The sequence below is a fragment of the Lathyrus oleraceus genome, chromosome 6 (genome assembly GCF_024323335.1).
Source record: "Lathyrus oleraceus cultivar Zhongwan6 chromosome 6, CAAS_Psat_ZW6_1.0, whole genome shotgun sequence".
Lineage (NCBI taxonomy): Eukaryota > Viridiplantae > Streptophyta > Magnoliopsida > Fabales > Fabaceae > Lathyrus > Lathyrus oleraceus.
In genome coordinates this window covers 120,679,160-120,686,807 of record NC_066584.1, presented here as the reverse complement: position 1 = coordinate 120,686,807, position 7,648 = coordinate 120,679,160, and the positions used below count along the sequence as shown (strand labels likewise).

The 7,648-nt window shown below is 39.0% G+C and overlaps 1 pseudogene; it reads left to right on the top strand.

Annotated features, from left to right (window-relative positions):
- Positions 1–5,107: 5,107 nt before the first annotated feature.
- On the top strand, positions 5,108–6,481 carry LOC127094352 (histone-lysine N-methyltransferase ATXR2-like; annotated as a pseudogene).
- The last annotated feature ends 1,167 nt before the right edge of the window (positions 6,482–7,648 follow it).

The following is a 7,648-nucleotide window of genomic DNA, read 5'->3' as shown; positions in this document are numbered from 1 at the left end:
CAAATGGTGGATACACTCCTTTCACAGCAAGGTTGTGTTTTGACTGCACGAATAATATAGCAGAATATGAGGCGTGCATCCTAGGCCTTGAAGCAGCAATTGATCTCCGAATCAAAATCCTCGAAGTATGTGGAGACTCAGCCTTGGTGATATACCAAGTCAAGGGCGAATGGGAAACTCGTGATGCCAAGTTGATCCCATATCGTGCTTATGTCATGGAATTAATAAAATACTTTGATGAAATCACTTTCCGTCATATTCCGAGAACGGAGAATCAAATTGCTGATGCTTTGGCTATGTTGGCTTCAATGTACCAAGTCAGATTCCATAATGAAGCACCTCTCATTCAGATCGAGCGGAAAATTGAGCCTGCCTACTGCCAGTCAGTTGAAGAGGAAGCCGATGGTAAACCCTGGTTTCACGACATCAAATGCTTTTTGCAAAATCAAGAATATCCAACAGATGCCACAACCCTTGACAAGAAAACGTTGAGGAAGTTAGCATCTAAATTCTTCTTAAGCAATGGTGTGTTGTACAAGAGAAATCACGACATGATTCTGCTCAGATGCGTGGATGGACGTGAAGCGGACCTGTTGATCAAGGAGATTCATGAAGGATCCTTTGGAACTCATGCCAATGGGCATGCCATGGCCAAGAAGATTTTGAGAGCTGGTTATTACTGGTTGACCATGGAATCCGACTGCTTCAATTATGCTAGAAAATGTCATAAATGCCAAATCTATGCCGACAAGGTACACGTGCCTCCGACCCTGCTAAATGTTTTGACGTCACCTTGGCCCTTCTCAATGTGGGGCATCGACATGATTGGTGCCATCGAGCCTAAAGCTTCCAATGGTCACCGCTTCATCCTGGTTGCCATTGATTACTTTACCAAATGGGTAGAAGCTGCCTCCTACGCTAATGTGACAAAACAAGTGGTTGCACGGTTTCTCAAGAAAGAGATCATTTGCCATTATGGAATTCCCAGCCGGATCATCACAGATAATGGGACGAATCTGAACAATAAAACCGTGAAAGAATTATGCGAGAGCTTCAAGATTGAGCACCATAATTCTTCACCCTATCGTCCAAAGATGAATGGCGCTGTTGAAGCCGCTAATAAAAACATCAAGAAAATCCTGCAAAAAATGGTGAAAACCTATAAGGATTGGCACGAAATGCTACCCTTTGCACTGCATGGATACCGGACTTCCGTCCGCACTTCAACAGGGGCAACCCCGTTCTCTTTGGTATATGGGATGGAAGCAGTTCTCCCAATTGAAGTGGAGATACCTTCAATGAGAATCTTGATGGAGACCAAGCTAGAAGAGGCTGAGTGGATTCAAAATAGATTTGATCAGTTGAACCTCATAGATGAAAAGCGAATGACTTCTTTGTGCCATGGACAATTATACCAAAAACGGCTTAAAAGGGCTTTTGACAAGAAAGTACGTGTTCGAGAATTCAGAGAAGGAGACCTCGTGCTTAAGAAGATCTTGCCAATACATAAGGATTCACGTGGGAAGTGGACTCCCAATTATGAAGGCCCATATGTTGTGAAGAAAGCTTTCTCCGGAGGTGCCTTGATTCTCACAACTATGGATGATGAAGAGCTCTCACACCCCGTGAACTCTGATGCAGTTAAAAAATACTATGCCTAATAAAAACCCGCTAAATCGAAAACCTGAAAGGGCGATTTAGGCAACAAAAAAAGGGTATCCCGGTGGACTGAAAACCCGAAAGGACGGTCCAGGCAAAAGTTAGGGATGAATAAAAATGGTAGCTCGCTAAGTTGAAAACCTGAAAAGGCGACTTAGGCAAAAAAAGAGCGCCCCGGTGGATTGAAAACCCGAAAGGGCGATCCAGGCAAAAGTTAAGGGCATAAAGGCATAAACCGCATCAGTTGTTACTGATTAACACCGAAGAATTTGAGGAGGAGGATTAATCCAGTCACTCCCCTTAGGAGCAAGGTTTTGGGGGAATCATACCTATTAGGGATGTTAGTGGTCATGGAATTCAATGTAAACCTTTCCTTATTGCCATTTTCAAAAAAAAATTGTAACACTCTATGGAGCTACGCCATTGGTGTGCTACCATTCTTGAATAAAATACAAGTTTTTCCCAATCATGGTTAATTTGTGTTCATCTACGTTTTTCTTTGTTATGCAAAATGTCATTTATTTGTTAATAATGAAGTTTTGAAACTTGGAAAAAGAATTTGAAACTTAGAACAAATTTACTTTGATACATGTGAAAATCGAAGGAAAATCATTTGTTTCCCCAAAAGCCTCGAGGTTGCATAAATATTCCTAGAGCACCAACAAAAGTCCCCACGGAGTACAACTTATGAATCCTTTAGAAGGATGGACCTTTGGCCATTTATAACTGTCAATCATGATAGTTTCTCCTCTGGATGCGCCTGTTAATTGTACGGGTATAAGTTATTGGTGTTGAAGAATCAGAATCTCTGTCCCTACAAACACCCAGTCTGCTAAGTGTCAGCATTCTCATAATCATGATCGTTCATATATCATGCATTCAAATCATGCATAGCCGAAAGGTATTTCGTGCTCATTGTGCATTGACCCAGGTCTTGTTGTTGACCTCATGTCCTTGGACCTCTAATTCCAGTTTGTCTTTGGTATCCTTAAACCAACATCCGGTTTTCGCAGTTATTTTCAAGTCCAATTGTTGTTGGCAAAATCCGTTAAAAGCTGGTTGTAGTCCATTGCTTACGGTCAAAGTCCAATTGTTGTTATTCCGGTGTCAGGTCATACTTGAACCTGCTCTGAAGAGTTTTTCCAATTTTTGTTCAATACTATTCAGGTCATGTATGAACCTGTTGTTGAACCCTTATTCCGGTATCAGGTCATACTTGAACCTGCTCTGAAGAGTTTTTCCAATTTTTGTTCAATACTATTCAGGTCATGTATGAACCTGTTGTTGAGCTTTTATTCCGGGGTCAGGTCATACTTGAACCTGCTCTGAAGAGTTTTTTTCAATTTTTGTTCAATACTATTCAGGTCATATATGAACCTGTTATTGAACTTTTATTCCGGTGTCAGGTCATACTTGAACCTGCTCTGAAGAGTTTTTCCAATTTTTGTTCAATACTATTCAGGTCATGTATGAACCTGTTGTTGAACCCTTATTCCGGTATCAGGTCATACATGAACCTATACTGAAGATTTTTTTCTCTGTTTGTTCAATACTATTCAGGTCATGTATGAACCTGTTGTTGAGCTTTATTCCGGTGTCAGGTCATACATGAACCTGTTCTGAAGAGTCTTTCTCTATGTTTGTTCCAGTATTATCAGGTTATATATGAACATGTTGATACACTTTTCTTGAATTCTTCTGAGTTTGTTAGGACATACCTGAACCTGCTGTCAGAACTTCTTGATATTCCCCAGCGTTGTCAGGTCATATATGAACCTGTTGTAGCATCTTTTCCTTTATTCGGTTTTGGTAAGTCATATGTGAACTTACTACCGAAATCCCTGGTATTCTAAGCGTCGTTTATCAAATTTCACTTTGAGTACTCTCCAGTGTGTGTCTGATTCTCCAGCAGGATCTGTCTTCCCCGGCAAGTTTGTTTTCACCTTTTGTCTGTCTCCCTGTTGGGTCATCAGCATACCCCACAGATTGGTCTGTCTAGTAGCATCTCCTATCAAGGGTCCATCATATCCCTAGCAGATAAAAATTACAAGAAAAATCATGCATCCATGCATATCATGCATATCATGTCATATCATATCATATCACATCATGTCATAGGGATTCAGGATCAAAATCCGGGTTTTCTTAGTATTTAACCATCTCCCACTATGATCATATGAAGAGTGTCCTGCTTCATATTCTCTAGTTGAAGACGCTTAAATAGGGGCAACTGTCATACCCCGATTTTGGTCCTGAATTTTTCCATTTTTTTCTTCATTTTTGTTTGGCACTTGGCCTAAGGTTCATTTGTATACATTCATTCCCAAATCCATATTTTTGTTACACATTGGTCATTGTCTATGCCTTTTGATCATGGTGCTTTTGATTATAAAATGGATTTTAATCATTTGACTTTTTAATTTTTCAATTTGATTTTAATTTCGAATTAAATTTAATTCCAAGTTTCAATTTAATCTTAATTGTTTATTTTACTAATGATTCAAACTCTAATTGATTTTAATTTCCAAATGAATGTTAGAGTTGATATCGAAGTAATTTTAATGAATTATAGATTAATTTGATTTTAATTTGGTTTTTTGCTGATTTATTATTATTATTTAAATTGATATTTAGATTAGTCTTGGATTATTCCTAAAAATCCATATCCATTTTTATAATCAAATATCCAATAACCCAACTGGGTTACTGTGGTTAGTGCATTGCGAGTTGGTGCTTACACCTCCAATTTGGAAGAAGGCATGAAGATTCATGAATTGGCAGTGAAATATGGTATTTGAAATAAGATTGACTCTCTCTGCAACTTTGATCGACATGAGCATAGAAGATGTTAACAAGGTTTTCAAAGGAATGGCATATAGAGATGTTGTTACTTGGAACTCAACAATTACAGCTACCAAAAATTAAGGATTATAATATGCATCTAATTACAAACAACCGTAAACTACAAATTTGAGGCACTAAAGCTAATCACCGGCATTTTAAACTTTACAGTGCTGCTTGTTGTAATCACGTATCCCAGGTTTTGTTCCGGTACCTAATATCAGCAATCTCAAATTGCCACTCCTCCTTCACGTGCCATTTGTTCTGGGCCAAGTTTTGGCATGTCACCATCTGTTGGCTATCTCCCTCACTGTCTTTGAAGCAGTCAGGCTTGTCAAGAGGAAACCTTTCTTCATTTCCAAATAAACCTGCAATATCACAGCAGTTCATATTTCGGTTACAAAGGCCACAACAGAAAATTGGAAAGAACATGACAGCATCGAAAAAACTCACCGTAACCGCTGATAATTGTTTGGCTCCCCACAACAGAAACTTCAGCAACAGCTTGTAAGCGAAGCCCGTGTTCGAGAAATTGAAGAAGGTTGGTGTGACAGTGTTGGGATCTGTTGAAGAAATTCAAACCAAAATATTACAGAGACAGGAGGCTATGGCACACCGAGGGATGCATGCGCTTGGTGTGTTTGATAAGGAAGTTCAGACGCTTAAGGTTGTGCGAATTGTTGCTAATAAGATATTTAGATTGGAACCAAGAGTGAGAGGTTTGGAATATAAGGAGCCACTTCCGAGTGCGGCTCCGGTGGAAGAGATGAGTCAGGATCAGTGGAGAGCCAAAAGTAGATTGACCGATGCTGCTTTCGGAACAAAGAGACATAATGATATGCGTAATAAGTTTGATGAAATCAGAAAAGATGCAGAACCTGAAGCTAAAAAGAACCTGGATGAGAAAATGAAAAATGTTGAAGTAAAAGGAATTGCTCTTGCAAACACAGAAGCTCATGTCACTCGCCATATACCACCATATAATACTTCTGCAATGACACCTGAGGAGGCTTTACTTGAGAGAATTAAGGGCCAATGAGAGTCATGCTTGTGATGCAGGAACCTCTTCAAAGTCTGTTGAAAACTCTCATGAAATGGATTTGTCTGATGAAGAAGAGAGCACTTTGCAACGTTGTTCGGGTGGTTTAAAAAATATAGTTCCTCTCCCTGAAGGAGTTGTGGAATCATTGATGAATGGTGAATTGAGATTGCCTTGCTCTGAGGAGTTCTCATTGCCTCCACATGTTCCATGCCCTGGTGGATGTGGAGAAGCTTACTACTGCAGCATGTTGTGTGCAGAGGCTGACTGGGAATCCTCCCATTCTTTACTCTGTACTGGTGAGAGTTCTGATCCAAGGCATAGAGAGGCACTCTTTAAATTCATGAAACGTGCTAATGAAACAAATGACATATTCCTCCTTGCTGCAAAGACAACTATAATTTCTATCTTCTTTTGGAAGCTTGGAGACCTATATCAATGGGATACAAAAAGAGGTGGTAGGACTGCATTGCATTACCAGATGATATCGATTCTCCCGATGAAGCGTCATTCAAGATGCAAATAAAAGAGTTGGCATATGAGTCTCTCCAACTTCTTGAAACAGCAATATTTGACAAGGAATGTGAGCCGTTATTCTCCCTTAAAATCTATGGACATATCATTGGCATGTTTGAACTGAATCATCTTGATTTGGTTGTTGCTTCTCCTGTGGAGGATTACTTTTTATACATTGATGAAATGACAAACCCTGATAAGGAAGAAGCTGAGGAAATTACACAACCAATTCCAGATGCTTTAGGTGAAGACTATTCTACTTGTTGCGAAGGAACTGCATTTTTTCCTTTGCAAAGCTGTATGAACCATTATTGTTGTCCTAATGCCAAAGCTTTCAAAAGAGATGAGGATAGAGATGGCCAAGCAACAATAATTGCACTCCTGGTCCTGTTTTCTTGTGAAAATCCAAAACCGAGTAAAACCTGAGCTGTGATCAAAACCGAAAATGCTTTTGAAATCTTCAATGTTTTTACTGCAGTAACACAAAGCAATTGGCAAGTGTTAGAATCCAAAAAATTCCCAAATTGGAATAGAGACGAAATTCAAGAAGAAAGCGTGGTGCAGATTACCTTTCCAAGGCCAAGCATCAGAGGAGGTAGTCCAATTCTGAGCATCAAAAAGACTTCTGGAAATTTTCTTCTTTGAGCTTTTGAGTACCAAATCCGAAAACCCTAATCTGTGAGCATAAAAGGAGAGAAAGAGAAATCAGTGAGAGAGAGAAAAAAAAGGACTCGGAGGCGAAAATCTCAAAAAACCCTAAAATCCCAAAATCGAAACATACCTGGATCAGAGAGGCGAAAGAGTGAAGTTTTGGCTTCATCGTTCATCGTCACTACCAAATCGCCACCGGAGGTAAACTTCAGATTCCTTTAAAGCTGTGGGTATGGTGCATTTGGGAATGTGGTAGAGGACGTGAGAGGAGCTTGAGGTCGAGTGCGAGAGAGATTCGTTGAGGGGTTGAAAGAAACGTGAGGTGAGGAGCGTTTGAATGATGGAGGTTGAGAGACGAGGTTGAGCGACGTGGGCAAGAGAGCGATCGAATGGTTTTTTGGTGAGAATGTGAGAGAGAAGTGAGGTTGAGGGCAATCTGTTACTATTCTCTTTTTTTTCCTTTCTTTCTTTTAATTTACTTTAAACAGAATAAACCTTTAAAAAACGTTTAAATTTCCTAGGTTATTAGTTAATAATCGTTTTTATATTTCCAATTTATACCCATTGGAAACCCAACAGCCAAGCGGCTTGGTTTAATTAGGTTAGTCTAACAGTTTTTTATTAGTTTTTTAGTTTAATTCTAATTTTTAATCCACTTTAGTTTATTTATCCAATCTAGCATCAAAATAACAATTAGTCAGTAAGTGGCCTGGTGGAGAGGTTTGGTTTCTATGGTCTTTAGTGTAGTGGGTTCGATACCCATATTGAGCTTTTTTTTTTCCTTTAGCCTTTTATTTCTTTTAGCATTTTTTTTATGTGTTTTTATTATACTTATAGTTTCATTATTGTTTAATAACACCGATTTGTTTTTAAATTTCATCATTCATTCAAAGCCATTTTAAAACTATAAAAATCATATTTTTCTCGATTCAATATCGAGCC